Consider the following 19,838-nt stretch of genomic DNA (forward strand, 5'->3'; position numbering starts at 1 on the left):
GATATAGTCGGACTCACCTCGACGCACGGCTTGGGATCTGGAACCAGTACTCTTGAGAGGGGTTGGACTCTCTTCCACTCTGGAGTTGCCCGTGGTGAGAGGCGCAGAGCAGGTGTGGGCATACTTATTGCCCCCCGGCTGTGTGCCAGTACATTGGGGTTTACCCCAGTGAACGAGAGGGTAGCCTCCCTCCGCCTTTGGGTGGGGGGACGAGTCCTGACTGTTGTTTGTGCCTATGCGCCAAACAGCAGTTCAGAGTACCTACCCTTTTTGGAGTCTCTGGGGGAGGCACTGGAGAATGCTCCTACCGGAGACTCCCTCATTCTGCTGGGGGACTTCAATGCTCACGTGGGCAATGAGAGTGAGACCTGGAGGGGTGTGATTGGGAGGAACGGCCCCCCCGATCTGAATCAGAGTGGTGTTATGTTGTTGGACTTCTGTGCCAGTCATAGACTGTCCATAACGAACACCATGTTCAGGCATAAGGGTGTCCATATGTGCACTTGGCACCAGGACACCCTTGGCCGCAGTTCGATGATCGACTTTGTGGTTGTATCATCGGACTTGCGGCCGTATGTCCTGGGCACTCGGGTGAAGAGAGGGGCGGAGCTGTCAACTGATCACCACCTGGTGGTGAGTTGGCTCCGCTGGTGGGGGAGGATGCCGATCAGACCTGGCAGGCCCAAACGTATTGTGAGGGTCTGCTGGGAGCGTTTGTCAGAATCCCCCGTCAGAAGGAGCTTTAACTCCCACCTCCGGCAGAGCTTCAACCATATTTGAGGTGGGGGACATTGAGTCCGAATGGGCCATGTTCCGTGACTCCATTGCCGAGGCAGCTGGTCGGAGTTGTGGCCGTAAGGTGGTCGGTGCCTGTCGTGGCGGCAACCCTCGAACCTGCTGGTGGACACCAGTGGTGAGGGAAGCCGTCAAGCTGAAGAAGGAGTCCTATCGGGCCTTTTTGGCCAGTGGGACCCTGGAAGAAGCTGATAGGTACCGACGGGCCAGACGGGCCACGGCTTCGGCGGTTGCTGAGGCAAAAACTCGGGCCTGGGAGGAGTTCGGTGAGACCATGGAGAACGATTTCCGGACGGCCTCGAAAAGATTCTGGTCCACCATCCGGCGTCTCAGGGGGGGGGGAGCGGCTCACAGTCAACACTGTTTACAGTGGGGACGGGGCTTTGCTGACCTCAACTAGGGATGTTGTGAGTCGGTGGGGGGAGTACTTCGAGGATCTCCTCAATCCTACCAACACGTGCTCGGAAGAGGCAGAGTCGGAGAGCTCGGAGACGGGGCCTCCCATTTCTGGGGCTGAGGTTGCCGAGGTGGTTAAAAAGCTCCTCGGTGGCAAGGCCCCGGGGGTGGATGAGGTCCGTCCTGAGTTTCTCAAGGCTCTGGATGTTGTAGGGCTGTCTTGGCTGACACGCCTCTGCAGTATCGCGTGGACATCGGGGACAGTGCCTCTGGACTGGCAGATTGGGGTGGTGGTCCCCCTCTTTAAAAAGGGGGACCGGAGGGTGTGTTCCAACTATAGGGGTATCACACTCCTCAGCCTCCCTGGTAAGGTCTATTCGGGGGTATTGGAGAGGAGGATCCGTCGGATAATCGAGCCTCGGATTCAGGAGATGCAGTGTGGCTTTCGTCCTGGCCGTGGAACAGTGGACCAGCTCTATACCCTCGGCAGGATCCTGGAGGGTGCATGGGAGTTCGCCCAACCAGTCTACATGTGTTTTGTGGACTTGGAAAAAGCGTTCGACCGTGTCCCTCGTGGAGTCCTGTGGGGGGTGCTCCGGGAATATGGAGTGCCGGACCCCTTGATAGGGGCCGTTCGGTCTCTGTATGACCGGTGCCAGAGTTTGGTCCGCATTGCCGGCAGTAAGTCGGATACGTTTCCGGTGAGAGTTGGACTCCGTCAGGGCTGCCCTTTGTCACCGATTCTGTTCCTAACTTTTATGGACAGAATTTCTAGGCGGAGCCAGGGCGTTGAGGGTGTCCCATTTGGCGACCTCAGAATCGGGTCTCTGCTTTTTGCAGATGATGTGGTTCTGTTAGCGTCGTCAGGCCGTGACCTTCAGCTCTCACTGGAGTGATTCGCAGCCGAGTGTGAAGCGGCTGGGATGAGAATCAGCACCTCCAAATCCGAGACTATGGTTCTCAGCCGGAAAAGAGTGGAATGCTCTCTCCGGGTCGGGAATGAGATCCTTCCCCAAGAGGAGGAGTTCAAGTATCTCGGGGTCTTGTTCACGAGTGACGGACGAATGGAGCGGGAGATTGACGGGCGGATCGGTGCGGCGCCTGCAGTGTTGCAGGCTCTGCACCGACCCGTCGTTGTGAAGAGGGAGCTGAGCCAGAAGGCTAGTAGGTGGTCCCCTTTGGTTGCAATCTACGTTCCCTATGGTCACGAGTTGTGGGTAGTGACCGAAAGAACAAGATCGCGAATACAAGCGGCCGAAATGGGTTTCCTCCGCAGGGTGTCTGGGCTCTCCCTTAGAGATAGGGTGAGAAGCTCAGTCATCCGGGAAGGGCTCGGAGTAGAACCGCTGCTCCTCCGCATTGAGAGGAGTCAGATGAGGTGGCTCGGGCATCTGGTTAGGATGCCCCCTGGGCGCCTCCCTGGGGAGGTGTTCCGGGCACGTCCCACTGGGAGGAGACCCCGGGGGAGACCCAGGACACGTTGGAGAGACTATGTCTCTCGGCTGGCCTGGGAACGCCTCGGGGTCCCCCCGGAAGAGCTGGAGGAAGTGGCCGGGGACAGAGACGTCTGGGTTTCTCTGCTCAAGCTGCTGCCCCCGCGACCCGACCCCCGGATAAGCGGCAGATGATGGATGGATGGATGGATATATCCTCCACCAACCAGACTTACAACCCCCGACTAGGGTAGCAGAATTTCTAAGCATCTGTACCCCAAAACTACTATCAAAAATATATAAATTATTGTCTAAGATAGATGACACAATGTCTCTTCCATCCTCAAAATGGGAGGCAGATTTATCCATCAGTTCTGGTCATAGCTTCTAACCACAAATATGTTTGAACACCTTCATAAAGACTCGAAATCCTAATTTCCAGCTCATACAATACAAAATCCTTCATAGAACATACTATACAGGACAAAGGATGTTCAGGATGGGTCTAACACACTCAAACATCTGCTCACATTGCACAGATAACACACCTGATGATTATGCACACGCTTTGTGGTTTTCTGCGCCTGTCCAGAAGTTCTGGCTTGAAGTCTGTGAGGACCTATCAACATGGCTAAAGTGTAGCATCCCTGCTTGCCCCACACTGTGCATACTGGGTGACTTAGACAACATCAACATGGAAATTAACTCAGCACACATGGTTGTCACAGTGTTATGTATCGCAAAGAATGTTTTCATGAACTGGAAAGCGAAGAACAATCTGTGTATTAACCAGTTTAGAAATTTTCTTTTAGATTATATGAGCATGGAAACAATGTCTGCCTCCTCAAAACATCAATTGGCTGAATTTCATTCTCTCTGGTCCCCTCTGATTAGTTTTATCACATAGTGGTGGTGGTGGGTTGCTGGGTGATGGTGGGTCTCAGGCCCGGGCTGCTGCGACTGGTGTGACCGGGTGGTTTGTTTGTTTGTTTTTTGTAGAGGTCCTCCTGGGTGGGGTTGGGTTGAGTGGGGTGGGGCGGGATGGGTACGTTCTGGGGGTACAGTAGCTCCCGGAATATGGTCGCTGCAGGCCCCGAGCCTGGTGGACATCAGGCCCTCCTGCCCATTGTTGGCTCCCAGGTAGCGGGGATGCCTATTGCAGCCAGTCCCTGGCTGCCCTCTCTGGGGGAGAGTAGCTCCCCCGGTATATATCCCCATACCCCTCTCCCTTCTGGCTCCTCTACACAGCACACACTCACACATGAAGGGTTTTGGGGGCGTGTGTGTTCGGTGGGGTGTAGTGGATGGGGCCACGTAGGTGGTCCCCTTTGGTTGCACTCTGCAGTTCCCTGCCCCTGTTTTAATTACACCTTAGACATTACTACTTATCAAACACACTCACACACACACATTAGGTCTTGGGGGGTGGTTACACTGAGTGGCATCTGGTGGGCGGGGCTCTTTGGGTATGTAGGCTGCCCAGAGTGCCGCGCTCCCAGTTCTACAAGTTTGGCTGCCCCTCAATTTTAATTGCTCACTATTAGAAAATATTGAAGAGCCAGAAGGGTGAGGGGAGGGGTCTTCTTCGCACACCCCTGCTTCCTGGTGTCTGCTCGGGGCAGGAGGGGCCAGGAGGATTAATTAATTGTTCTGCTGGTTCGGGGTCTGTGGTGGCTGGGGGGTTGCTGGCCTCCTGGTGTGCCCGCTGCACTACACCCCAGCAGAGTCGAGGGAGGTAGGATGTGTGGATGTGTGGATGTATGGGACGTGAAAGTGTGTGTGGTAATGATTTGGCCTGGATCTGGGACTTGCTGTCGCCTGGCCTGCCTGTGTTTCTCCCGATTGGGCATCAGCGTTGCCTCTCCCCACTGCTCGCGACTTCACCCACCTGTGGACACGTCTTGACTCCCAGGGCACTTGGCCAGGGGCGCTGGGGCAGGCGCTGACCCACTTTGTGGCTGTCTGGGGCGCTTGGCCCTCCTGGGTATTGGGTGGGGCCTCTGCCGGGGGGTTTGGGGGCGCTCGGGCTCCTGGGGCCCAGGTCCCGGAGTGCCTCTGCCCTATGCTTATGGGGGCTCTTTCCGGGGGCTTCCTCTTCAGTCTTCTGGGTGGATGCGTGGTTGCCCCTGCGGTGGGCTGCCTGGGTTCTGTGCTCTGTGGGGGCTGCTGGTGGCCTGGGTCTTGTGGCCCTCTCTGCCTGCTTCTGATTGCTTGGGGGGGGGCTGTGGATTGTGGCCCTGTACGCTTATACACTCATAACTAAGCACGGTTATCATGTAGGTCCTGTGCCATGGGTGTTGCATGTTCTCACACACACACACACACATTCATTAGTCCAGTAGCATGGTCACTAAGCAGTTGATGTATTATCATGTCGTCTCAGGTCATCTATATCCACAGCTGTGTTGTATGCGATTGTCGCTTCTTGTGCTTGTTTTTGTTTGTTTGTGTGTTTGTTTTTTCTCTGCTTGTCTGCTTTCAGGTGCTCCTGGTGGCGCTAAGGCTGGATTCCCCTCATAGGCCATGGATTGTTGTCTGTTTTGTTTTTTACAGGTGTAGCAGCTGGTTGTCTGGTTTTTGTTTCTATTTTTGTTCTGTTTCCTCTTCTTTCCTCTTCTTCTTTCCTTGTCCCCCGGTCCGGTTCAGTTCAGTTCATGTCATATATTGTAAACAGAAATAAATAAATGGGCATCAAGGGGAGCTTTACATTTATAAAACTTCCCTTGGCAAAACAAATCTGTTTGGCATCAAAGGTATTCAGATTACAATTCTTCTGACATAATGCTGAACAGGACAAGGGGAAAAAAAAGTAAAGAAGACAGTTCTGCCAAAAGCCAGGGATAGACCTGTTCTAAGTTCTATACTTTTTAAAAGGGGCGTGTTTATCAACTATGGAATTAGAAGATTTACAAAAATGGTCAAGTGCTAGATCTTCATCTGGGATTTTAACAGTGTCATATAACTATTCAACAGATCAGTTAAAAAAAAGCCTGCTCATGGAGATGTTTCAGGATCTGGATACCAAGCGTGGACCTAATGTTTTCATTTTTGCAATTCTGATACAGGCTATTGAGCAGTGATAACTAACACCAAGTTCAGATACTGCGGATTTTCTACCTTTGATATGTTAAGATTGAGCCAATCAGGGACAACCTTGAAGGATCTCTTTGGTTTTGTAGGATCAGTAATTACCTGAGAAAGGTTGATATTGGTACACACCTTTTTTAAATGATCAGAGGCAGAGTTCAACTTGTTTAAATTAAAATTGCCACACAGAGATTGGGTTTAGGCCACATGCACACAGAATGACATCAACAAATATAAGAAATATTAAACATTTACACATAGATTTTTGAATACATGTAGAGGAATGATACTTTGAAATGTGCTCATTGCGAAGTTATGATCAGTTGAGTAATGAAGGTTGAACTATTCTAGGAAAGAGGTTCTATTCCCAGCATCATGATGGACACTCCTGATATAGAAGGTTTCGCTAACGCATTGGAATTGTTTTACTATTTTCATATGCATGTGCAATGAAGAATTGCTTGCTGCTGATAAATGCAAAGAAGAACAGCTTACACATAGATGCTCACATATAGGCTGCTGAATGCAATGAAGACCTGCTTATCAAGTAAAGTTCAATGTCAATGTGTAATATTCAATTAGGATTTGCAAAACAGTGAAGTTAAACAATGAATGGGTCCATAGTCGGTATGAGAAGACTACAGGAATATTTACCTGGGTGTACGTTCAAACAGAGATGAGAAAATTGCGATAAATAATTGTTTGTTTGTTTGTTAGTATGTATAGGAATGTTATGTGTATAAACTGTGTTGAGTTATAGTTACTCAGTAGTGTCTCAGTGAAACAACCGACGGGGGAAGCCTTGCGGTGACAACAAAAGCAGTGTTTTACTGATCAGTCAAGTTGCTCCAGTGTACTCCATACAAACTGGTTGGCTACTGAAGGGATAGAAAATGGGGAATACTTGTTTTAAAGCAAACAAGGAATTAGATGGGAAAAAAACATGTTTTAACGGGACCCAGACAATATTAAATACTCAGACAGATGGGAGAAGAAGTGTAGTTTTGTAGGAAATCACAAAATTATTACATAGAATTAGTGAAATCAATTGAAGAATGCCTTTCTGAAGAGCTGTTTACCACAGATGAGCAGCTTTGCGACCAAGCACATTGTAGATCGCTTTACTGCCAAAATGATCTAATTTAATGGATTGGTTTAGACATGCATAACAGCATTTTAAGAACAAAGAGAGAAACAAAAAGGGACAACGCTTCATGGTGGAAGGGGATGTATAAATAACTGTGTATATGATGAAGGGGGTGGCAACACCCATTCCGAAATCCCGCCATTCCGACATCCCGCTATTCTGACATCCCACCATTCCGACATACCACCATTCCGACATACCACCATTCCGACATGCAAACGTCCCACCATTCCGACATCCCACCATTGCGACATCCCGCTATTCTGACGTTCAAATGTCCCACCATTCCGACAAGGCTTTCCGTATAAGGAAATGTGTGTTACTCAACAGGTGAGTCCCTTCTTTCTGTTCATGCAATTTATATGTTTAACACATGTTTATAGACAAGCGTTATTAAAAACACAAAGTCTCGGCAACTGGAGGAGGAGAAGCAGTCCGCGGTGGTTTTCAATCACACACTCCAATGCCACTTGTTTCAACTTCCGAAAATTTAATCCAGGAAAAAAAGGCTTACAAACATGGACCAAAACGGCTCCATAACACGCACAAGAATCCAAAAGAAACGAAAGTTAACTAAAAGAAAGCAAATAAACAGTATGAAGTGGTCAAAATTGGTTTTACGCATGCCTATGTGCGTCTGGCACATGCGTCTTCGGGCTCTCCCACGTTGGTTTGTGGATGAAAGCTATATGTTCAGCTGTAATGTCATGTAAAAACAATCTCTACATGACATTTACTCCCAGGTGTGACCAGTTAGGTCCTTAAGATATCAACAGGCTGTATAAAGCTACAACCGTTGCGGCTGTGTGTTTGTGCCAAATGCGCAAAGCCCATCCGCGCTTCCCAAAATTGGAGTGAGTACTCATAAATCACGTGAATAACATGAATAAACGTTTTTACTGAATTTTGTTGTGTTTTATACGTTCTATGCTGTCATTTCTCTCTTCTCCTATTGGCAAGGCAAGGCAGAGTGCTCGCAACTGTGTCCTGTGCAGTAGCCGTGATATCTGTAATTGCAATTATTACTTTTGCATATGATGACAGCGTGCAAAAGACGCATGGGCTCTGTGGAGAGCTCCGCTCCAGCTGGCTGCTGTGACAGCTCACTGACACTGTATTTCTGCTTAATCAGTTTCAGTCTCGCCAGAGTTACATTAATATCTGTATTTTTATATTTGAAATTCAGGGGATTTTGATAATAGATTATTAAAGTTTGTTTGCGAGGCTGTGGCCTCTGCATGTGCAAAGCTTGTGCGCCAAACTTTAGGGCGTATTTGCGCCGGCATATCATTAGTGCAAAATGTTTTGGGTAAAAAAATAGGCTATTAAAAGGAACTGTCGGAATGTTAAAATAAAAACAAAAAACATACCGCCATTCCGACCATAGGAGGAAAAAAGTGTCGGAATGGTGGGACGTTTGATAAAAAATTAAGTGTCGCCATTCCGACAATTGGAGACCCATGTCGGAATGGCGAGATGTCGGAATGGCAGCATGTAACCATGATGAAGGAGAGACCATTTGAGCAGCACAGCCATTTCGCAGCACAGGGACAGCAGTCCAAGTTACAGGATCTCCCACGTGGTATCACCTGTCACATTGTGTCAAGGCATCAAAAGAAGAAAAAATCACCAAACTCAAGGACAAAAAGACAAAGACTCCGGTGAACGAAGACAGAGGACTGACAAACCAGAAATACAAAAGGATTCTCGATATCAAGATCCAGAAGAAGAGGCTAACAATGCCACGAACACTTACGATGCTGGGAATGATGCCAGCAATGAACAGAGAAGAAGATTCAGTGTCATCAATCTGCATTACGTGCCTCTAATGAGGGGGTGAATATAGAATCCTCAACGATTACAACGTCTCTGGGAACTGTGACAACAACAAGGTTTAAACCATTTTGATATATATTGTAACCTATTGTCTAAGGAATAGTGCTGAAAATGAGGTAAATCTAATCCACCACTGTCCTTGGTCTTCTGTAGGGTTATTAAACTAATACGTGGTGGTTTGTTTTTCCACAGAAATTTGGAGATGCATGAATCTAGTGACTTAAACCAAGTAGCAGATGGTTTTATGGGGATCATTGAGAACAAATAGTTAACTTTTGGTAGTATCATCATTTTAATGGATGTAACTCTCCCCATAAGTGATATAGGTAAGGACTTCCAACGAGAGATCGTTCTCTACTGTCTTTAATAATTGCACATAATTTAGCTTTGTTAGCTCTGAGAGCCTGGAGGAAATGTTTATGCCTAAATATCTAATATTTCCTGACTGTAAAGTGATCACAGGTATATTATGGACCCTACAGTTAATGGGCAGAACTGTGGTCTTAGACCAGTTGATAGAGTAGTCAGAAAGTGCTGAGAATTTATTTATGAGTGTGATCGTGTGACTGAGAGACGTCTGTGAGTTCTGAAGGAAAAGTAATACATCATCAGCATAAAGACTTATTTTATGCTCAATATTTTGGGATTAATTACTCACAAACGGGTAAGAAAAGGTAGTATTGCCAGACCATACATGATCAAAACAGGGAGCGGAGGTGGTTCAGCTGCAAGGTGTGAATGTCTGACTATAGTTTGTAAAAAGCGGGTAAGATAAGGTGCGAATGCCCGACAATGTATGATCAAAAGAGGGAGCGGAGGTTTTCGGCTGCAAGAAGGTCTGAATGTCCACCCAAAATTCCTGAAAAATGGGTAAAAAAAGGGTGCGAATGCCAAACCATACATCATCAAAAGCAGGAGTGGATGTGTTCGGCTACAAGAAGATTTGAATGTCCATCAATAATTGCTTTAAAACATGAAAGAAAATTTTCGAATATCAAACCGCACATGATCATAAGCGGGAGAGGAGTTGTTCAGCTGCAAGAAGGTGTGAATGTCCACCCATAATTACTGAAAAATGGGTAAGAAAAGGTGAAAATGCCCAACCATACATCATCAAAAGCAGGAGTGGATGTGTTCGGCTACAAGAAGGTTTGAATGTCCGTCCATAGTTTGTAAAAAGCGGGTAAGAAAAGGTTCGAATGCCCGAACATAGACCATCAAAAGAGGGAGCGGAGGTGTTCCGCTGTAAGAAGGTGTAAATGTCCGACCATAGTTGGTAAAAAGCGGGTAAGAAAAGGTTAAAATACCCGACTGTACACAATCAATAGCGGGAGCGGAGTTGTTTGGCTACAAGAAGGTGTGAAAGTCCAACCATGGTTTGTAAAAAGCTGGTAAGAAAAGGTTCGAATGCCCGAATATATACCATCAAAAGCGGAAGCGGAGGTGTTCGGCTGCAAGAAGGTGTGAACGTCCGACCAAAGTTTGTAAAAAGCAGTTAAGAAAAGGTTCGAATATCCAAGCAAACATAATCAAAAGCGGGAGCAGAGCTGTTCGACTGCAAGTAGGTGTGAATGTCAGATCATAATTTGCAAAAAGCTGATGAGAAAGGGTGAGAATGCCCGGCTATACACCATCAAATGCGGGAGCGGAAGTGTTCGGCTGTGAGTAGGTGTGAATGTCCGACCATAATTGCTGAAAAATGTGTTAGAAGAGACTAGAATGCCGGACAATACATAATCAAATGCGGGAGCGGAGTTGTTCGGCTGTGAGTAGGTGTGAATCTCCGAGCATAGTTTGTAAAAAGGGGGTAAGAATAGGTTCGAATGCCCGAACATACACTATCAAAACAGGGAGCTGAGGTGGCTCAGCTGCAAGGTGTGAATGTCTGACTATAGTTTGTAAATAAGGTGCGAATGCCCAACAATGTATAATCAAAAGAGGGAGCGGAGGTTTTCGGCTACAAGAAGGTTTGAATGTCCGACCAAAGTTTGTAAAAAGCAGTTAAGAAAAGGTTCGAATATCCAACCAAACATAATCAAAAGCGGGAGCAGAGCTGTTCGACTGCAAGTAGGTGTGAATGTCAGATCATAATTTGCAAAAAGCTGATGAGAAAGGGTGAGAATGCCCGGCTATACACCATCAAATGCGGGAGTGGAAGTGTTCGGCTGTGAGTAGGTGTGAATGTCCAACCATAATTGCTGAAAAATGTGTTAGAAGAGACTAGAATGCCGGACAATACATAATCAAATGCGGGAGCGGAGTTGTTCGGCTGTGAGTAGGTGTGAATCTCCGAGCATAGTTTGTAAAAAGGGGGTAAGAATAGGTTCGAATGCCCGAACATACACTATCAAAACAGGGAGCTGAGGTGGCTCAGCTGCAAGGTGTGAATGTCTGACTATAGTTTGTAAATAAGGTGCGAATGCCCAACAATGTATAATCAAAAGAGGGAGCGGAGGTTTTCGGCTACAAGAAGGTTTGAATGTCCGACCATAGTTTGTAAAAAGCGGGTAAGCAAAGGTTCAAATGCCTGACTATACACCATCAAAAGCGGGAGCAGAGGTGTTCCGCTGTAAGACGGTGTGAATGTCCGACCATATTTGGTAAAAAGCGGGTAAGAAAAGGTTAAAATACCCAACTGTACACAATCAATAGCAGGAGAGGAGGTGTTCAGCTGCAAGAAGGTGTGAATGTCCACCCATAATTACTGAAAAATGGGTAAGAAAAGGTGCGAATGCCCAACCATACATTATCAAAAGCAGGTGTGAATGTCAGATCATAATTTGCAAAAAGCTGATGAGAAAGGGTGAGAATGCCCGACTATACACCATCAAATGCGGGAGCGGAGTTGTTCGGCTGTGAGTAAGTGTGAATGTCCGACCATAATTGCTGAAAAATGTGTTAGAAAAGGTAAGAATGTCGGTCCATACATCATCAAAAACGGGAGAGGTGGTTTTCGGCTGCAAGTAGGTGTGAATGTCCAGCCATAATTACTAACAAACGGGTAAGAAAAGGTAGGATTGCAAGACCATACATGATCAAAACAGGGAGCGGAGGTGGTTCAGCTGCAAGAAGGTGTGAATGTCCGACTAAAGTTCAAATATATTAACAAAAGCGGGAGAAGAGGTCTTCGGATGAGAGTGGTTGAGAATTTCCAACCATAATCTATAAAATGCGGTGAAAAAAAAGGTGTGATAGAACACTAAAAGGTGGAGCGGAAGTGTTCCGCTGCAAGAAGGTGTGAATGTCCGACTATATTTGGTGAAAAGCAGGTGAAGCAAGGTCTGAATGCCCAACCTTACATCATCAAAAGCGAGATCAGAGGTGTTTGGCTGCATGAAGGCCATAGTTTGCCAAAAGCGGGTAAGCTGCGAATGACCGACTAAATATCAACAAAAGGTCTTCGGATGCAAGTGGGTGTGAATATCCCACCATACAAGTATGGTGGAGAGGAAGCTGTGAACAGCCGACCATAGTTTGCAAAAAGCGGGTGAGACAAGGTGCGAATGTCCAACCATACATGATCAAAACAGGGAGCGGAGGTGTTTGGCTGTGACAAGGTGTGAATGTCCACCCAAAATTAATGAAAATCGGGCAAAAAGTAGGTTTGAATGCCCAAGCATACATCATCAAAAGAAGGAGTGGATGTGTTCGGCTACAAGAAGGTTTGAATGTCCGAGCATAGTTTGTAAAAAGCGGGTAAGAAAAGGTTCGAATGCCCAAACATACACCATCAAAAGAGGGAGCGGAGGTGTTCCGCTGTAAGAAGGTGTGAATGTCCGACCATAGTTGGTAAAAAGTGGGTAAGAAAAGGTTAAAATACCCGACTGTACACAATCAATAGGGGGAGCGGAGTTGTTCGGCTACAAGAAGGTGTGAAAGTCCAACCATGGTTTGTAAAAAGCTGGTAAGAAAAGGTTCGAATGCCCGAATATATACCATCAAAAGCGGAAGTGGAGGTGTTCGGCTGGAAGAATGTGTGAACGTCCGACCAAAGTTTATAAAAAGCAGTTAAGAAAAGGTTCGAATATCCAACCAAACATAATCAAAAGCGGGAGCAGAGCTGTTCGACTGCAAGTAGGTGTGAATGTCCAGCCATAATTACTCACAAACGGGTAAGGAAAGGTAGTATTGCCAGACCATACATGATCAAAACAGGGGGCTGAGGTGGTTCAGCACCAAGGTGTGAATGTCTGACTATAGTTTGTAAAAAGCGGGTAAGATAAGGTGCGAATGCCCGACAATGTATAATCAAAAGAGGGAGCAGAGGTTTTCGGCTACAAGAAGGTTTGAATGTCCGACCATAGTTTGTAAAAAGCGGGTAAGAAAAGGTTCAAATGCCTGACTATACACCATCAAAAGCGGGAGCGGAGATGTTCCGCTGTAAGACGGTGTGAATGTCCGACCATAGTTGGTAAAAAGCGGGTAAGAAAAGGTTAAAATACCCGACTGTACACAATCAATAGCGGGAGCGGAGTTGTTCGGCTACAAGAAGGTGTGAAAGTCCAACCATCGTTTGTAAAAAGCTGGTAAGAAAAGGTTCGAATGCCCGAATATATACCATCAAAAGCGGAAGCGGAGGCTTTCGGCTGCAAGAAGGTGTGAACGTCCGACCAAAGTTGGCAAAAAGCAGTAAAGAAAAGGTTCGAATCTCCAAACATAATTAAAAGCGAGAGAGATTGTGTTCAGCTGCAAGTAGGTGTGAATATCCAGCCATAATTACTCACAAACGGGTAAGAAAAGGTAGTATTGCCAGACCATACATGATCAAAACAGGGAGCGGAGGTGGTTTAGCTGCAAAAAAGGGTGAATGTCCAACTAAAGTTCAAATATATTAACAAAAGCGGGAGGAGAGGTCTTCGGATTAGAGTGGTTGAAATTTCCAACCATAATCTATAAAATGCGGTGAAAAAAAAAGGTGTGAAGGAATGAATTTTATAGCAAAATCCGAAATCATGCATAACTCCGCAAAAGGAACGTATTGCTCAACCAAAGGGATGCTTCTTTCTCATTCAGGGTAATATGAGGAACTTTATGCTTGATACATTTTAGACATGGATAACTATGAAGGACAAAGCAATTTTAACTTGTTTTGAGCAAAGCAATTCATTTTATAGGAAAATCCGAAATCGTGCAGGACTCATGAAAGTAAGCTTATTCTCGGATTCCTGATCCTCCAGTGTTGCTCTTTCCTATACTGCAAAATACAGCCTTGTTCTTTGTTGAAATCGATATAGACATTGATAAATATGAAGGACAAAGCAGTTTCCACTTTGTTTGAGTGAAGGAATTAATTTTATAGCAAAATCCCAAATCATGCAGAACGTATGAAAATAAGCTTGTTTTGGGATTCCTGATCCTTCAGTGTTGCTATTTCTTCTACTACAAAATACAATGTTGTTCTTTGTTGAAGTCAATCTAGACATTGATAAATATGAAGGACAAAGCAGTTTTAACATAGTTTGAGTAAAGGAATTCATTTTATACATAAAATCCCAAATCATGCAGAACGTATGAAAATAAGCTTATTCTGGGATTCCTGATCCTTCAGTGTTGTTTTTTCTTCTACTGCAAAATACAATGTTGTTCTTTGTTGAAGTCGATCTAGACATTGATAAATATGAAGGAAAAAGCAGTTTTCACTTGGTTTGAGTGAAGGAATTCATTTTATACATAAAATCCCAAATCATGCAGAACGTATGAAAATAAGCTTATTCTCGGATTACTGATCCTTCAGTGTTGCTCTTTCTTCTACTGCAAAATCCAGTGTTGTTCTTTGTTGAAGTCAATCTAGACATTGATAAATATGAAGGACAAAGCAGTTTTAACATAGTTTGAGTGAAGGCATTCATTTATAGTAAAATCAATAATCGTGCAGAACTCATGAAAATAAGCTTATTCTCGGATTCCTAAAACTTTTGATTTGCTCTTTCTTTACTGCAAAGTACAATGTTGTTCTTTGTTGAAGTCGATCTAGACATTGATAAATATGAAGGACAAAGCAGTTTTCACTTGGTTTGAGTGAAGGATTTGCAGCTGAAAACCTCCCGCTCCCTCTTTTGATTGTGTATAGTCGGGCTTTCGAGCCTTTTCTTACCCGGTTTTTAGAAATTATGGTTGGACATTCAGACCTTGCAGCTGAACCACCTCAGCTCCCTGTTTTGATCATGTATGGTCTGGAAATACCACCTTTTCTTGCCCGTTTGTGAGTAAATATGGCTGGACATTCACACCTACTTGCAGTCGAACAGCTCTGCTCCCGCTTTTGATGGTATATATTCGGGCATTCGAACCTTTTCTTAACTGCTTTTTACAAACTTTGGTCGGACGTTCACACCTTCTTGCAGCTGAACACCTCCGCTTCCGCTTTTGATGGTATATATTCGGGCATTCGAACCTTTTCTTAGCAGCTTTTTACAAACCATGGTTGAACTTTCACACCTTCTTGTAGCCGAACACCTCCGCTCCCGCTTTTGATGGTGTATAGTCAGGCATTTGAACCTTTTCTTTCCCGCTTTTTACAAACTATGGTCGGACATTCAAACCTTCTTCTAGCCGAAAACCTCCGCTCCCTCTTTTGATCATACATTGTCGGGCATTCGCACCTTTTCTTACCCGTTTTTTACAAACCATGGTCGGACTGTCACACATTCTTGTAGCCAAACACCTCCTCTCCCGCTATTGATTGTGTACAGTCGGGTATTTTAACCTTTTCTTACCCGTGTTTTACCAACTATGGTCGGACATTCACACCTTCTTACAACGGAACACCTCCGCTCCCTCTTTTGATGGTGTATGTTTGGGCATTCGAACCTTTTCTTACCCGCTTTTTACAAACTATGCTCGGACATTCAAACCTTCTTGTAGCCGAACACATCCACTCCTGCTTTTGATGATGTATGGTTGGGCATTCAAACCTACTTGTGTCCTGCTTTTCATTAATTTTGGGTGGACATTCACACCTTGTCACAGCCAAACACCTCCGCTCCCTGTTTTGATCATGTATGGTTGGACATTCGCACCTTTTCTCACCCGCTTTTTGCCAACTATGGTCGGCTGTTCACAGCTTCCTCTCCACCATACTTGATATTCACACCCACTTGCATCCGAAGACCTTTTGTTGATATTTAGTCGGTCATTCGCAGCTTACCCGCCTTTGGCAAACTATGGCCTTCATGCAGCCAAACACCTCTGATCTCGCTTTTGATGATGTAAGGTTGGGCATTCAGACCTTGCTTCACCTTCTTTTCACCAAATATAGTCGGACATTCACACCTTCTTGCAGCCGAACACTTCCGCTCCACCTTTAAGTGTTCTATCACACCTTTTTTTTCACCGCATTTTATAGATTATGGTTGGAAATTCTCAACCACTCTCATCCGAAGACCTCTCCTCCCGCTTTTGTTAATATTATTGAACTTTAGTCGGACATTCACACCTTCTTGCAGCTGAACCACCTCCGCTCCCTGTTTTGATCATATATGGTCTGGCAATACTACCTTTTCTTACCCGTTTGTTAGTAATTATGGCTGGACATTCACACCTACTTGCAGCCGAACACCACCTCTCCCGCATTTGATGATGTATGGACCGGCATTCTTACCTTTTCTAACACATTTTTCAGCTATTATGGTCGGAGATTCACACTTACTCACAGCCGAACAACTCCGCTCCCGCATTTGATGGTGTATAGTCGGGCATTCTCACCCTTTCTCATCAGCTTTTTGCAAATTATGATCTGACATTCACACCTGCTTTTGATAATGTATGGTTGGGCATTCGCACCTTTTCTTACCCATTTTTCAGTAATTATGGGTGTACATTCACACCTTCTTGCAGCTGAACACCTCCTCTCCCGCTATTGATTGTGTACAGTCGGGTATTTTAACCTTTTCTTACCCGCTTTTTACCAAATATGGTCGGAAAATCAAACCTTCTTGTAGCCGAAAACCGCTCCCTCTTTTGATTATACATTGTTGGGCATTCGCACCTTATTTACAAACTATAGTCAGACATTCACACCTTGCAGCTGAGCCACCTCAGCTCCCTGTTTTGATAGTGTATGTTCGGGCATTCGAACCTATTCTTACCCCCTTTTTACAAACTATGCTCGGAGATTCACACCTACTCACAGCCGAACAACTCCGCTCCCCGCATTTGATGGTGTATAGCCGGGCATTCTCACCCTTTCTCATCAGCTTTTTGCAAATTATGATCTGACATTCACACCTACTTGCAGTCGAACAGCTCTGCTCCCGCTTTTGATTATGTTTGGTTGGATATTCGAACCTTTTCTTACCTGCTTTTTACAAACTTTGGTCGGACGTTCACACCTTCTTGCAGCCGAACACATCCACTTCCACTTTTGATGGTATATATTCGGGCATTCTAACCTTTTCTTACCCGCTTTTTACAAACCGTGGTCGGACTTTCACACCTTCTTGTAGCCAAACAACTCCGCTCCCGCTATGGATTGTGTACAGTCGGGTATTTTATCCTTTTCTTACCCGCTTTTTACCAACTATGGTCGGACATTTACACCTTCTTACAGCGGAACACCTCCGCTCCCTCTTTTGATGGTCTATGTTCGGGCATTCGAACCTTTTCTTACCCGCTTTTTACAAACTATGGTCGGACATTTAAACCTTCTTGTAGCCGAACACATCCACTCCTGCTTTTGATGATGTATGGTTTGGCATTCGCACCCTTTTTTTACCCATTTTTCAGGAATTTTGGGTGGACATTCAGACCTTCTTGCAGCCGAAAACCTCCGCTCCCTCTTTTGATCATACATTGTCGGGCATTCGCACCTTATCTTACCCGCTTTTTACAAACTATAGTCAGACATTCACACCTTGCAGCTGAACCACCTCCGCTCCCTGTTTTGATCATGTATGGTCTGGCAATACTACCTTTTCTTACCCGTTTGTGAGTTATTAATCCCAAAATATTGAGCATAAAATAAGTCTTTATGCTGATGATGTATTACTTTTCCTTCAGAACTCACAGACGTCTCTCAGTCACACGATCACACTCATAAATAAATTCTCAGCACTTTCTGACTACTCTATCAACTGGTCTAAGACCACAGTTCTGCCCATTAACTGTAGGGTCCATAATATACCTGCAATCACTTTACAGTCAGGAAATATTAGATATTTAGGCATAAACATTTCCTCCAGGCTCTCAGAGCTAACAAAGCTAAATTATGTGCAATTATTAAAGACAGTAGAGGACGATCTCTCGTTGGAAGTCCTTACCTATATCACTTGTGGGGAGAGTTACATCCATTAAAATGATGATACTACCAAAAGTTAACTATTTGTTCTCAATGATCCCCATAAAACCATCTGCTACTTGGTTTAAGTCACTAGATTCATGCATCTCCAAATTTCTGTGGAAAAACAAACCACCACGTATTAGTTTAAAAACCCTACAGAAGACCAAGGACAGTGGTGGATTAGATTTACCTCATTTTCAGCACTATTCCTTAGACAATAGGTTACAATATATATCAAAATGGTTTAAACCTTGTTGTTGTCACAGTTCCCAGAGACGTTGTAATCGTTGAGGATTCTATATTCACCCCCTCATTAGAGGCACGTAATGCAGATTGATGACACTGAATCTTCTTCTCTGTTCATTGCTGGCATCATTCCCAGCATCGTAAGTGTTCGTGGCATTGTTAGCCTCTTCTTCTGGATCTTGATATCGAGAATCCTTTTGTATTTCTGGTTTGTCAGTCCTCTGTCTTCGTTCACCGGAGTCTTTGTCTTTTTGTCCTTGAGTTTGGTGATTTTTTCTTCTTTTGATGCCTTGACACAATGTGACAGGTGATACCACGTGGGAGATCCTGTAACTTGGATTGCTGTCCCTGTGCTGCGAAATGGCTGTGCTGCTCAAATGGTCTCTCCTTCATCATGGTTACATGCTGCCATTCCGACATCTCGCCATTCCGACATGGGTCTCCAATTGTCGGAATGGCGACACTTAATTTTTTATCAAACGTCCCACCATTCCGACACTTTTTTCCTCCTATGGTCGGAATGGCGGTATGTTTTTTTTTTTTTTTAACATTCCGACAGTTCCAAACAAACAATTATTTATCGCAATTTTCTCATCTCTGTTTGAACGTACACCCAGGTAAATATTCCTGTAGTCTTCTCATACCGACTATGGACCCATTCATTGTTTAACTTCACTGTTTTGCAAATCCTAATTGAATATTACACATTGACATTGAACTTTACTTGATAAGCAGGTCTTCATTGCATTCAGCAGCCTATATGTGAGCATCTATGTGTAAGCTGTTCTTCTTTGCATTTATCAGCAGCAAGCAATTCTTCATTGCACATGCATATGAAAATAGTAAAACAATTCCAATGCGTTAGCGAAACCTTCTATATCAGGAGTGTCCATCATGATGCTGGGAATAGAACCTCTTTCCCAGAATAGTTCAACCTTCATTACTCAACTGATCATAACTCCGCAATGAGCACATTTCAAAGTATCATTCCTCTACATATATTCAAAAATCTATGTGTAAATGTTTAATATTTCTTATATTTGTTGATGTCATTCTGAGTGCATGTGGCCTAAACCCAATCTCTGTGTGGCAATTTTAATTTAAACAAGTTGAACTCTGCCTCTGATCATTTAAAAAAGGTGTGTACCAATATCAACCTTTCTCAGGTAATTACTGATCCTACAAAACCAAAGAGATCCTTCAAGGTTTTCCCTGATTGGCTCAATCTTAACAAATCAAAGGTAGAAAATCCGCAGTATCTGAACTTGGTGTTAGTTATCACTGCTCAATAGCCTGTATTAGAATTGCAAAAATGAAAACATTAGGTCCACGCTTGGTATCCAGATCCTGAAACATCTCCATGAGCAGGCTTTTTTTTAACTGATCTGTTGAATAGTTATATGACACTGTTAAAATCCCAGATGAAGATCTAGCACTTGACCATTTTTGTAAATCTTCTAATTCCATAGTTGATAAACACGCCCCTTTTAAAAAGTATAGAACTTAGAACAGGTCTATCCCTGGCTTTCGGCAGAACTGTCTTCTTTACTTTTTTTTCCCCTTGTCCTGTTCAGCATTATGTCAGAAGAATTGTAGTCTGAATACCTTTGATGCCAAACAG

Source organism: Leuresthes tenuis, unplaced genomic scaffold, assembly GCF_036924035.1.
Source record: "Leuresthes tenuis unplaced genomic scaffold, fLeuTen1.0.hap1 SCAF_15, whole genome shotgun sequence".
NCBI classification, from domain to species: Eukaryota; Metazoa; Chordata; class Actinopteri; order Atheriniformes; family Atherinopsidae; genus Leuresthes; species Leuresthes tenuis.